At 43.0% G+C, this 14,050-nt stretch overlaps 1 pseudogene; it reads left to right on the plus strand.

Moving 5' to 3' along the window:
- Nucleotides 1-2,204: 2,204 nt before the first annotated feature.
- On the plus strand, nucleotides 2,205-11,617 carry LOC123972563 (annotated as a pseudogene).
- Nucleotides 11,618-14,050: the final 2,433 nt, after the last annotated feature.

Raw genomic sequence — 14,050 nt, forward strand, 5'->3', positions numbered from 1 at the left:
TAAGAAGAATGATTTTAAATTCTATTCTGGATTTTACTGGAAGCCAATGCAGAGAAGCTAAGACAGGAGAAATGTGATCTCTTTTCCTGGTTCCTGTCAGAACACGTGCTGCAGCATTCTGGATCAGCTGAAGAGTCTTAATGGACTCGAGCAGCCTGATAATAAGGAATTGCAGTAATCCAGCCTAGAAGTAACAAATGCATGGACTAGTTTTTCTGCATCATTTTTAGACAGGATGTTCCTGATTTTCGCAATATTACGTAGGTGAAAAAAGGCGGTCCTTGAAATTTGCTTAATGTGAGACTTAAACGACATGTCCTGATCAAAGATAACTCCAAGATTCCTCACAGTGGTGCTGGAGGCCAAGGCGATGCCATCAAGGGAAACTATATCTTTAGATAATGCGTCACGGAGGTGCTTAGGCCCCAAAACAATAACTTCAGTTTTATCTGAGTTTAACATTAGAAAATTACAGGTCATCCAGGTTTTAACATCCTGAAGGCACATTTGAAGTTTAGCTAACTGATGAGTTTCATTTGGTTTGATCGATAGATATAACTGAGTATCATCTGCATAACAATGAAAGCTGTCTGGGATGTTGTGTTTGTAATGAATGTAGAAAAGTGAGTTGTTGTCATCACCTCACCCACACACCATAACACATCCGCCAGCACGCCATCCACCCGCCTCCAGCAACAATCATCACACCCGAACACTTCCCTCTCTCTCTCCGGCCGAGGCAGACGCCCCCCCCCCCACCCCACCCCGGGTCCAGGTTCTGTTCCAGATTTTATTTCTCGCTGCTACTGGTGGGAACTGTCTCTTCTAATAACGTCACACAGAGTCCAGATGGCTCTGCAAGAAACGTGCAGCGAGATAACTTCATCACCCTGCACCCTGAACAGAGCAGGCTGAAGACTGGGCCTCACAAAGACACATGAACACACCTTCACACTCAGAGCGCCTGTCTCCACCTGTTGACATTAACGTGTCAAAGACAGAAATTCCTCTGCAGACGTTTTCCTGCAGTTAAACTTCAAAAGAAGTTACAAACCAGATCTCCTTCATTTGAACACCCCTTCATTTCACCTTAACAGCCTGACAGAGGAACAGTGAGGAACCTTCCTTTCAAAACTGGTTTAAAGAGATATCCCAGATTCCATCTACAGCTTTAAAGCTTCTTCAGGCGTGGCAGCTGCTTAGCCAATCGGCATCCAGCGGCTGGACCTGTTGGACGGGGCGGACAGATCCTGTCTTGGACAGTAATTACCTGAAGCAGGAGGAGGGCTGTGATTGGCTGGTTGGTGTAGATAAAAGTGAAGAAGGTGAAGTTCCTCTTCACTTTCTTCCACCTGAAGCCCTGCAGAGAGCGACGACACAGTAAGAGGCCCTTTAATCTGAAGCTGCTTCTAATGATGGATCTGTTGTCACCTGGGCGGGTTCCCATAATGATAATTAAAATAACATGGGGGGCTGTTTTAACTGTTTTTATTGAAATGTGCAACGAACAAATTATTTTTCTTTATTTCTTTGTTCGTCCTAACCCTCGCTCACACGTCGTCCCTACAGAGCCGCGCCCGGGACCACTGTCACCGAGGCGCACAAACTTTCTGTGGCACGTTTCATATCTGGACCTGCAGACTCCTGGACTGACGCCGTAAGGCTTCGTACTTTAACGAACTCCTCCTGGGATTTAGTCCGACCGACTTCAGATTTGTGCCGTGCGGTCTAAACTGACCATTAAAAGTTGGTTTTGTTGAGTTGAGTTTTTGTGGAACAGCGTGACTGTGGCATCCAAAATTGATTATTCGCCATGAAACAGGAACACAACGCCAAATCACAACTACAGTTATCTCAAAGCGCTTCTACATCTACAACCCGATATTCAGTTACAGTCGCAGCGCCACCTACTGGCAACAGGAAGTAAGCTCTGTCTGGCACTCATTGTGCGATTTGAATAATATTTTCACAGCCTGTTGCACCACCATCCTGAGACATGACTTACAGTTACCAGGTGCTCTGTAGCGCCACATAGGGGACACAGGAAGTGGCGTTTAAGCCCTCTGTGAAGCGTCCAAAGTGCGTGTTGATTCAGAGCCGCGTCACACCCAGGCGTGCTGCACGTGCGAGGGCCCGCCCAGTGCAGAATGCAGCTTTTATTTTGTTGATTATAACCCTTCCATCTGTCTCACCTGTCTGTAGTCATGGGTAGAGAGATGGTTCACCTGAACGTCGTGGCCATTGGACACGTGGATTCTGGGAAATCGACTACAATAGGTCACCTGATCTACAAACTGGGAGGAATCGACAAGGCAACAGTCGAGAAGTACGAGAAGGAGGCCCAGGAGGTCAGTACTACACAGTACTACTGCAGTACTACTACAGTATATTTCAGTGATTGGTGTCATGTTGCTGTGGTTACAGATGGGGAAGGGATCCTTTAAGTACGCCTGGGTGATGGACAAGCTGAAGTCGGAGCGTGAGCGGGGCATCACCATCGACATCACGCTCCGGAAGTTTGAGACTAACAAGTATGCCATCACCATCATCGACGCGCCAGGGCACCGTGACTTCATCAAGAACATGATCACCGGAACCTCCCAGGTCCAGCCCACTTCCTCTGATGTCACACTGCCTGTCTCAGGACACTAGTCTAACACGTTTAGGTTATATTCAGTAATGCTAGGCTCCATGCTAACTCTTTAGCTTAAGCAATGTTCAGGGATGCTAAGCTCCATGCTGACATTTTAGAATATATTACATTCACTGATGCTAAGCTCCATGCTAACACTTTAGCTTAGACGATGTTCTGTGATGTTAAGCTTTATGCTAACAATTTAGTTTAGATGATGTTCAGTGATTCTAAGCTCCATGCTAACACTTTAGCACATGTTATATTCACTGATGCTAGGCTCCATGCTAACTCTTTAGCTTAAATGATGTTCAGGGATGCTAAGCTCCATGCTAACACTTTAGTTTAGATGACGTCCAGTGATGCTAAGCTCCATGCTAACACTTAAGCTTAGACAATGTTTAGCGATGCTAAGCTCCATGCTAACACTTTAGTTTAGATGATGTCCAGTGATGCTAAGCTCCATGCTAACACTTAAGCTTAGACAATGTTTAACGATGCTAAGCTCCATGCTAACACTTTAGTTTAGAGAATGTTCAGTGATGCTAGGCTCAATGCTAACACTTTAGTTTAGATGATGTACGGTGATGCTAAGCTTTATGTTAACACTTTAGTTTAGATGATGTTCACTGATGCTAAGCTCCATGCTAACAATTAATTTAGATGATGTTCAGTGATTCTAAGCTCCATGCTAACACTTTAGCACATGTTATATTCACTGATGCTAGGCTCCATGCTAACTCTTTAGCTTAAACGATGTTCAGGGATGCTAAGCTCCGTGCTAACACTTTAGTTTAGATGACGTCCAGTGATGCTAAGCTCCATGCTAACACTTAAGCTTAGACAATGTTTAGCGATGCTAAGCTCCATGCTAACACTTTAGTTTAGATGATGTCCAGTGATGCTAAGCTCCATGCTAACACTTAAGCTTAGACAATGTTTAACGATGCTAAGCTCCATGCTAACACTTTAGTTTAGAGAATGTTCAGTGATGCTAGGCTCAATGCTAACACTTTAGTTTAGATGATGTACGGTGATGCTAAGCTTTATGTTAACACTTTAGTTTAGATGATGTTCACTGATGCTAAGCTCCATGCTAACAATTAATTTAGATGATGTTCAGTGATTCTAAGCTCCATGCTAACACTTTAGCACATGTTATATTCACTGATGCTAGGCTCCATGCTAACTCTTTAGCTTAAACGATGTTCAGGGATGCTAAGCTCCGTGCTAACACTTTAGTTTAGATGACGTCCAGTGATGCTAAGCTCCATGCTAACACTTAAGCTTAGACAATGTTTAGCGATGCTAAGCTCCATGCTAACACTTTAGTTTAGAGAATGTTCAGTGATGCTAAGCTTTATGTTAACACTTTAGTTTAGATGATGTTCACAGATGCTAGGCTCAATGCGAACACTTTAGTTTAGATGATGTACAGTGATGCTAAGCTTTATGTTAACACTTTAGTTTAGATGATGTTCGCTGATGCTAAGCTCCATGCTAACACTTTAGTCTAGATGACGTCCAGTGATGCTAAGCTCCATGCTAACACTTAAGCTTAGACAATGTTTAGCGATGCTAAGCTCCATGCTAACACTTTAGTTTAGAGAATGTTCAGTGATGCTAAGCTTTATGTTAACACTTTAGTTTAGATGATGTTCACAGATGCTAGGCTCAATGCGAACACTTTAGTTTAGATGATGTACAGTGATGCTAAGCTTTATGTTAACACTTTAGTTTAGATGATGTTCGCTGATGCTAAGCTCCATGCTAACACTTTAGTCTAGATGACGTCCAGTGATGCTAAGCTCCATGCTAACACTTAAGCTTAGACAATGTTTAGCGATGCTAAGCTCCATGCTAACACTTTAGTTTAGAGAATGTTCAGTGATGCTAAGCTTTATGTTAACACTTTAGTTTAGATGATGTTCACAGATGCTAGGCTCAATGCGAACACTTTAGTTTAGATGATGTACAGTGATGCTAAGCTTTATGTTAACACTTTAGTTTAGATGATGTTCGCTGATGCTAAGCTCCATGCTAACACTTTAGTCTAGATGACGTCCAGTGATGCTAAGCTCCATGCTAACACTTAAGCTTAGACAATGTTTAGCGATGCTAAGCTCCATGCTAACACTTTAGTTTAGAGAATGTTCAGTGATGCTAAGCTTTATGTTAACACTTTAGTTTAGATGATGTTCACTGATGCTAAGCTCCATGCTAACACTTTAGCTTAGACAATGTTCAGTGATGCTAGGCTCAATGCTAACACCTTAGCCCACTCTGTTGAAGGATGTTTAAGTTGCTGATGTCACTGATGATGTCACCACAGGCTGACTGTGCCGTGCTGATCGTGTCGGCGGCGGCTGGAGAGTTTGAGGCTGGAATCTCTGAGAAGGGTCAGATGCATGAACACGCTCTGCTAGCTTACACGCTAGGAGTAAGAAAGATGATTGTAGGCATCAACAAGATGGACCTCATCAACTACAGCGAGGGTCGCTTCAACGAGGTGAAGACGGAGGTCGTGAAGTCCATCAAAAAGATTGGATACAACCCGAGCACTCTGCACTTCATCCCGATGAGTGGCTTTCACGGAGACAACGTGATCGAACCCTCAGAGAAGGTAAGAACGTCACTTGATTGGACAGACATTTCCCTGCAACAGATTATTCAACTGAAGTCTTTAAAAGATGACATTTGGAAATCAGTTAGCAGTTACTGAGAACTCAGGAAGGACTTGAGTTTCCGATTTAGTGATTTATAACGAGTTGCTGCAGCTCAGAGAGGAGCCCTGAAAAACCATTGGTACGTCTGTTTTCCTCAGAAGTTGGAGGTTGGAGGCGGGAATGACGTCACGGTTGAGTTGTTACCAACGGTGGCTGATAAAAAGGCATAACGCTTTATTAACGCATACTAAACGCAGTAAATGAGACACAAATACACAGAAGTGCTAATAAACAGTAACTGTTGATATTCTGAGCAGCCATCTTGGATCACAAAGTCGGTGGTAGTGAGGTTCTCCCAACTTTCCGACTTAAAGGGGCATTGAAAATTTCAACTGGGAACTCGGAAATTCCAACTTCCCAGTTAAACTGGAACGCACCACGTGTATCGCCCACGTGCACTTCATGTGCGTGTGTGTACAGCGCTTGGCAAGGTCAGAAACTCCTACAGCCTAGAGGAGCCGGGGATTGAACAATTTAGTGGTGCAGAACCTTCCTTTATGGATCTCCAAACTCTTCTCAGAAATCTGGAGGCCTGTTAATCTGCTATGAAATCCTCGAGCCAGTACTTATCCTTCCAAACTTCTGGCTTCGCACCTCTTACGCGTTTGATTGTGAAATTTCCTGTTTTGTTTTGTAGTTATCTCTCATGGTGTTTCATGCATGACTTTAACTTCCTCTCTTGTCATGAATTGTCTGCACCTGCCCTCATGTATTCCACCTGCGTTCAATTCAGTAAGAGAGCCGATATGCCTTTAGCACCTTTGTTGTGTTACAAAACAGTCTTTTTCTACGCCGCTAGTTAATTAGTTAGTCTGGAAAGCCGGATCACTATGTGACAGCACACAGGTTTGCGGGATTATGCGGGGCACTTTTGTTCAGTATGAATGAGTGAATGCGGCATATTTACATTTATTCCTTTAGTCCATATGCTATACATGTCAAAGGTCTCACGCTTCTGGAGCAACGAGGGGTTAAGTGTCTTGCTCAGGGACACAATGGTGGATGTCTCACAGTGGGAATTGAACCCTGGTCTCCCACATCTATGCGCCACCACCACCCCTGTATTCTATCCGACAGTAATCTGCAGCGGATCTCTTATAAGGGGCGGCTGTGGCTCAGGAGGTCGGCGGTTGTAGTGTAAAAGCGCTTTGAGTGTTCGAAAAGACTAGAAAGGCACTATACAAGTACAGAGCATTTACATTATCAACTTGGACTTCTTGGACTGTAAGTTTCCTCACAGACAATAATAATCACACCCTCCTGTATCCCTTTAAGCTCAGTTAAAAATTTATAATGTAATAAAGAGTGTTTCAATGGTAATAATAAGTGTTTCAGTGGTAATAAGTGTTTCAGTGGTAATAAAAAGTCTTTCAGTGGTAATAAGTGTTTCAGTGGTAATAATAAGTGTTTCAGTGGTAATAATAAGTCTTTCAGTGGTAATAAAAAGTCTTTCAGTGGTAATAAGTGTTTCAGTGGTAATAAAAAGTCTTTCAGTGGTAATAAGTGTTTCAGTGGTAATAAGTCTTTCAGTGGTAATAAGTGTTTCAGTGGTAATAAGTGTTTCAGTGGTAATAAAAAGTCTTTCAGTGGTAATAAGTGTTTCAGTGGTAATAAAAAGTCTTTCAGTGGTAATAATAAGTGTTTCAGTGGTAATAATAAGTCTTTCAGTGGTAATAATAAGTGTTTCAGTGGTAATAAAAAGTCTTTCAGTGGTAATAAGTGTTTCAGTGGTAATAAGTGTTTCAGTGGTAATAAGTGTTTCAGTGGTAAAAAGTGTTTCAGTGGTAATAAGTGTTTCAGTGGTAATAATAAGTGTTTCAGTTGTAATAATAAGTGTTTCAGTGGTAATAATAAGTGTTTCAGTGGTAATAATAAGTCTTTCAGTGGTAATAAGTGTTTCAGTGGTAATAAGTCTTTCAGTGGTAATAAGTGTTTCAGTGGTAATAATAAGTGTTTCAGTGGTAATAATAAGTCTTTCAGTGGTAATAAAAAGTCTTTCAGTGGTAATAAGTGTTTCAGTGGTAATAAAAAGTCTTTCAGTGGTAATAAGTGTTTCAGTGGTAATAAGTCTTTCAGTGGTAATAAGTGTTTCAGTGGTAATAAGTGTTTCAGTGGTAATAAAAAGTCTTTCAGTGGTAATAAGTGTTTCAGTGGTAATAAAAAGTCTTTCAGTGGTAATAATAAGTGTTTCAATGGTAATAATAAGTCTTTCAGTGGTAATAATAAGTGTTTCAGTGGTAATAAAAAGTATTTCAGTGGTAATAAGTGTTTCAGTGGTAATAAGTGTTTCAGTGGTAATAATAAGTGTTTCAGTGGTAATAAAAGTGTTTCAGTGGTAATAAGTGTTTCAGTGGTAATAAGTGTTTCAGTGGTAAATAAGTGTTTCAGTGGTAATAAGTGTTTCAGTGGTAATAATAAGTGTTTCAGTGGTAATAAAAAGTCTTTCAGTGGTAATAAGTGTTTCAGTGGTAATAAGTGTTTCAGTGGTAATAAAAAGTCTTTCAGTGGTAATAAGTGTTTCAGTGGTAATAAGTGTTTCAGTGGTAATAATAAGTGTTTCAGTGGTAATAAGTGTTTCAGTGGTAATAAAAAGTCTTTCAGTGGTAATAAGTGTTTCAGTGGTAATAAAAGTCTTTCAGTGGTAATAAGTGTTTCAGTGGTAATAAAAAGTCTTTCAGTGGTAATAAGTGTTTCAGTGGTAATAAGTGTTTCAGTGGTAAAAAGTGTTTCAGTGGTAATAAGTGTTTCAGTGGTAATAAGTGTTTCAGTGGTAATAATAAGTGTTTCAGTGGTAATAATAAGTGTTTCAGTGGTAATAAGTGTTTCAGTGGTAATAATAAGTGCTTCAGTGGTAATAAGTGTTTCAGTGGTAATAAGTGTTTCAGTGGTAATAATAAGTGTTTCAGTGGTAATAAGTGTTTCAGTGGTAATAATAAGTGTTTCAGTGGTAATAATAAGTGTTTCAGTGGTAATAAGTGTTTCAGTGGTAATAAGTGTTTCAGTGGTAATAATAAGTGTTTCAGTGGTAATAAGTGTTTCAGTGGTAATAAGTGTTTCAGTGGTAATAATAAGTGTTTCAGTGGTAATAAGTGTTTCAGTGGTAATAAGTGTTTCAGTGGTAATAATAAGTGTTTCAGTGGTAATAAGTGTTTCAGTGGTAATAAGTGTTTCAGTGGTAATAATAAGTGTTTCAGTGGTAATAAGTGTTTCAGTGGTAATAATAAGTGTTTCAGTGGTAATAAGTGTTTCAGTGGTAATAATAAGTGTTTCAGTGGTAATAAGTGTTTCAGTGGTAATAATAAGTGTTTCAGTGGTAATAATAAGTGTCTCATGTGGGCAGGTGATCGTGTTGAACCACCCTCGGTATATCCACGCCAGTTACACCCCGGTGATAGACTGCCACACAGCCCACATTGCCTGTAAATTTGAGGAGCTTGTGGAGAAGGTGGACCGGCACACTGGGAGGGCTACAGAGAACTAATTCCCAAAATATCAAAAACGGAGACGTCGCCAACGTCCTGATGACTCCCACCAAACCGATGGTGGTGGAGACCTACACCGAGTGCCCCCCGCTGTGTGAGTGAAGGGTTAAAGTCAGGACTCCACTGATCATGCCTGCCTTTGGTGTGAGAGACCCGGGTTCGAATCCCACTGTGACACATCCACCATTGTGTCCCTGAGCAACACACTTAACCCCTCGCTGCTCCAGAGGCGTATGACCTCTGACATGTAGAGCAGATCTAAATGTTTTGGATAAAAGCTTCTAATGAATAAATGTAACAGCAGGAAATCAGCACTGAAGGTTCAGCTGCAGGAAAAAAGTAATCCATCTTTAACCAGGTAAGACCCTCTGACATCACTGATCTCTTTTCCAACGGCGACCTGCCAAGAAAGCCACTTCAAAAGATTACAGACGAGAACAAAGAAAAATAGAAGAAAAAAAACCTTCAGGTTACTTTAAAATAACTGAACACACTGACCCAGCAGCACCGTTTATCACCTTAGTTATAACCAGTTCTCTTGAGCCACGTTTGCACCAATAGACCCCAGATCTCTTTTCAAGGAACTCAAAGGCTCCTTCAGCCCACTGTTGTGTGCGTTTCCACCGCGGTCTGAAGACCTGGAAACATTAGGCAGATTAACCAGCTGACATAGGCTGTAGGCCTGCACGCCACACACAGCGATGCACAGGCGTCATTTAGAAATGAGCATCAGATCTGATGGAATATAATGAAAAACTACAGGCTGTGTTTAACCATTAAAGCAGCTTTTTGTGTGGGAGAATAATGAAGAGACACAAGATAAAGTTACACATTTAATAAACTGGATGAAGTTCTAAAAATAACTCCGGCACAGAGAAAGCAACACAAAAGTAAAATGGCGACAGTTTGGAAGGTTATTAAAACATTTCCAGCCGACGAGAGCTGCAGATCAGCTGCGGCATCACGTCTGAGTCGCCTGAGCGTCGGCGGAACGGGATGTTTAACGAGCTTTATTATCTGCTGTGATCAGCTTGTTTCAGAGAGGAGACCGACTTCAGCTCCGTGGAAAAACCTCCTGACTGATGAAAAGTCCAAGAGTCGGGTGTTCCCCGGTGTCATGGCAAAATTCCCAACCTGGTTTTCACCTTCTGGCCATTTAATCATCCCCCGTAGTAACTGGCTCAATGTTCCTCTGGCTGATGTGTGGTGAGTGTTCTGGCACTAAATGGCTGCCGTGCATCACCCAGGTGGGTGCTACACATTGGTGGTGGTTGAGGCGAGTCCCCCCCCCACTTCACTGTGAAGCGATAGAGATTAATGGCAATAAAGCAAGCTGTCAATATTTTATTATCACAAATCATGCTTTTAGGGGAGCTGATGTCTTTAAGCACCCTCCTCCTCGGAGTCAGCAGACTGCCCAGGCTACATTTACAGTCATTCATTTAGACTTACAATTGAGACGTATGACAGAGGCCTCTGGAGCAGCGAGGGGTCACGGTGGGAATTTAACCCTCTCACACCAAAGACGTGTCTTATCCACTGCTCCATCACCAGCCCAAGAGGCGCACTAGAGGGCATCGCTGTCCTTTCACAAAACAATGTGAAGTAAAACCGCCACCCCTCCAAAGACGTCTTTGGCAGCTCGGCCATTTCTGCATCCTCATGAACTGGCGCTGAAGGGACGTTTGATTTATTTTTCTCTCCTCCCGTTAAGCGGAAAGTTCAAGAACCAGTTCGCAGTAACGCGATTTTGTCATTAGTAACTGTAATGTGATTTCTGAAGTTATCCGCAGTAATGTAACGCATTACTGCGTTACAGACAAAAGTAATCTGATTACAGTAACACGTTACCCCAGCACTGGCACTCCGACTGCTGATTGTGATTTCTTGATTTGCAAACGACTGTGGAAAAGAGAGGAGCAGCCAACATTCTCCAGTGAAAGTACCGGTACTTTGGGAAAGTACTACCTCCCCGAGCAGGGACTGTTTTAGGGGGTAAAATAAAGACCCCAGAACTACATTTAGACCCTGGTCCCTCCGGTGGAAACGCGGATTTAGTTTCAAGTCTTTGTGAAGGCCGGTCCAGGTGACGGGAGCCGAGCAGACGGAAGCTTTCTGTTCGTACACCTGGAACAGCAGGACCAGACCCCGTGGTCTCAGACGACAGCTTCACATGTCTGCTCGACTACAGAGCAAAGCCTTCTCGTCATTTGGGACAAAAACCAAGGAGGAAGCCTTTCCCAGTCCACACCTGTGTGGCCTAATGCCACGGGGCTGGCCCTGCGCGTTCTCATCAGGAGAGCACCAGGCCCCTGGGGGCCAAACACACTCCTGAGTCACATGACGAGCTGCCGTGAGGCCGGCAGGTTGGATCAGCTGTGGTCTCAGTTTCTTTACTTGAACTAGAACTCGGTCGGCCGATGGTTTAGGTTGGATGTCCGATAAAGATTCATCGTCGAGATCTGAGTGAGGTGTCTTATTCTAAATATTATCTGCAGTATTTTATTATAGATTTATAGATCAGGTTCAGTTTCACCAGAATAAATCTGTCATAGTAATAATTGATCTGTTTGGTTTCATGTCGGTTTGTGGTCCGCGACATGAGGCAGACGGTGGCGATCGGTGTGGTGAAGAGCGTCTGGAATGGGGAGCCGCCGTCAAAGGTCACCAAGTCAAAGAAGAAGTGATGTCACTTACTGTCAGCCATGTTTACTGCCTCAGACTACCAGTTGTCAATCAAAATAATCAGTCATTAATAAAAGCTCATGAGACTGCGAGGCTTGTGTCTGTGTTTCTATTGGTCGCTCTGCTGCATGTTGCTGTTTGTGTTTATTAACAGAAGAGCAGCCTGAACAGGAAATCAGGTCACATGATCAGTCTGTTTTTTCCTTTTCAGACAAGACAGGAAGCTGTGTGTGTGCCTGCGGTTGCAGCTTGTCATGCGATGATGACCATGTGAGCACGCTGTCACGCAATGTGGCTGATTCCTGTTTCGATGACATCACACACAGCCCCTTGTTTCCACCAGGACACCAAGCCGTGACCAGACTTCACCACACTGAGTCTCAGTAGTGCAGTTCAAGTACTGCAGTACATGACCTCAGTTACTCTCTAACACGTGTACTGATGGTAAACATGGCGCTCAGTCTGACCTCAGCTCAGACCCAGTTAAACACGTCTTGTGTTTCTGACCTTGTGGGGTCCAGCAGAACCATGTCAGGGCTGAGACTCGGTGGAAAGTTCGTCAGACTCGGGTTTAGTTTCATAAGGCCCCAAATAAACTGCATTACCCAGGATGCACCACGTGACGCTCACCTGTTCCCGCCAGCCTGCTGATCTCTGTCGGCAGAGCAGGAGACGATCAGCTGACTCTGATTTAGATGTTGTTTTCATGAAGTCACCGTCACTTTTCCTGAACCGACCAATCACAGCCTGGAGGGGGCGGGACATAAAACAAACTTTCCAACATTGAACTCGTTGATCTCCATGAACGCTTCTGATTATTGATGAGTTGGCACTAATTTTTACCTCAGCAGAGACTCGGCCAGCACGCAGACAACTGACTTTCCTTTAAAGAAGGAATACAACCCTGAAAATTATACTGGTGTACTCTATGTGTACTATATATATATATGTATATATATAGCCTCTATCTCCTACTTTGGCCTCCAAAGAAGAAGTGGCTGATATCAAGAAATCCTACCAGTGGCTGGACTGAAGGACAGCACAGAAGCACTAATCATGGCGGCACAAGAACAGGCACTCAGTACAAGATCAATAGAGGCTGGGGTCTACCACACCAGGCAGGACCCCAGGTGCAGACTGTGCAAGGAGGCCCCTGAGACAGTACAGCACATAACAGCAGGGTGTAAGATGCTGGCAGGAAGTGCGTACATGGAACGCCATAACCAGGTAGCTGTCATAGTGTACAGGAACATCTGCCATGAGTATGGGCTGGAAGTCCCAAGGTCAAAATGGAAGACACCTCCTAAGGTAGTTGAGAATGACCGAGCTAAGATCCTGTGGGACTTCAAGATCCAGACTGACAAACTGGTGATGGCTAACCAACCAGACATCGTGTTGATCGACAAACAGCAGAAGAAGGCTGCAGTGATAGATGTGGCAATCCCAAGTGACAGCAACATCAAGAAGAAGGTACACGAGAAGCTTGAGAAATACCAAGGGCTGAAAGAGGAGCTAGAAAAGATGTGGAAAATAAGAGCAACAGTGGTGCCAGTGGTGATCGGAGCACTGGAGGCTGTGACCCCCAAACTGAGAGAGTGGCTACAGCAGATTCCAGGTAAAACATCAGAGGTCTCTGTCCAGAAGAGTGCAGAAGAACAGCTAAGATACTGCGCAGAACCCTCAAACTCCCAGGCCTCTGGTAGAGGACCTGAGCTTGACGATGACACATACCACCAAGCAAGGGCTGAGAGGGGGATTTCTATACTATATATATATATAATATATGTATATATATTTTATATATATTAATATATATATAGCATATATATGCCCAAGAGGATTAAGGCAGTGCTGGGAAATAATGGTGGCCACAAGATATTGACACTTTGGGCCCAATTTGGACCTTTTCACTTAGGGGTGTCCTCACTTTTGTTGCCAGCAGTTTAGACATTAATGGCTGTGTGATGTGTTATTTTATAAATCTATTTATACTGTTCTACAAGCTGCACACTCACTACTTTACACTGTACAAGCTGCACACTCATTACTTTACACTGTTATACAAGCTGTACGTTCACTACTTTACACTGTTATACAAGCTGCACGCTCACTACTTTACACTGTTATACCAGCTGCACGCTCACTACTTTACACTGTTATACAAGCTGTACGCTCACTACTTTACACTGTTATACAAGCTGTACTCTCACTACTTTACACTGTTATACAAGCTGTACGCTCACTACTTTACACTGTTATACAAGCTGTACGCTCACTACTTTACACTGTTATACAAGCTGTACTCTCACTACTTTACACTGTTATACAAGCTGCACGCTCACTACTTTACACTGTTATACAAGCTGCACGCTCACTACTTTACACTGTTATACAAGCTGCACGCTCACTACTTTACACTGTTATACCAGCTGCACGCTCACTACTTTACACTGTTATACAAGCTGCACGCTCACTACTTTACACTGTTATACAAGCTGCACGCTCACTACTTTACACTGTTATAC

This window comes from Micropterus dolomieu, linkage group LG06 (assembly GCF_021292245.1).
Source record: "Micropterus dolomieu isolate WLL.071019.BEF.003 ecotype Adirondacks linkage group LG06, ASM2129224v1, whole genome shotgun sequence".
In the NCBI taxonomy this organism is placed as follows: Eukaryota; Metazoa; Chordata; class Actinopteri; order Centrarchiformes; family Centrarchidae; genus Micropterus; species Micropterus dolomieu.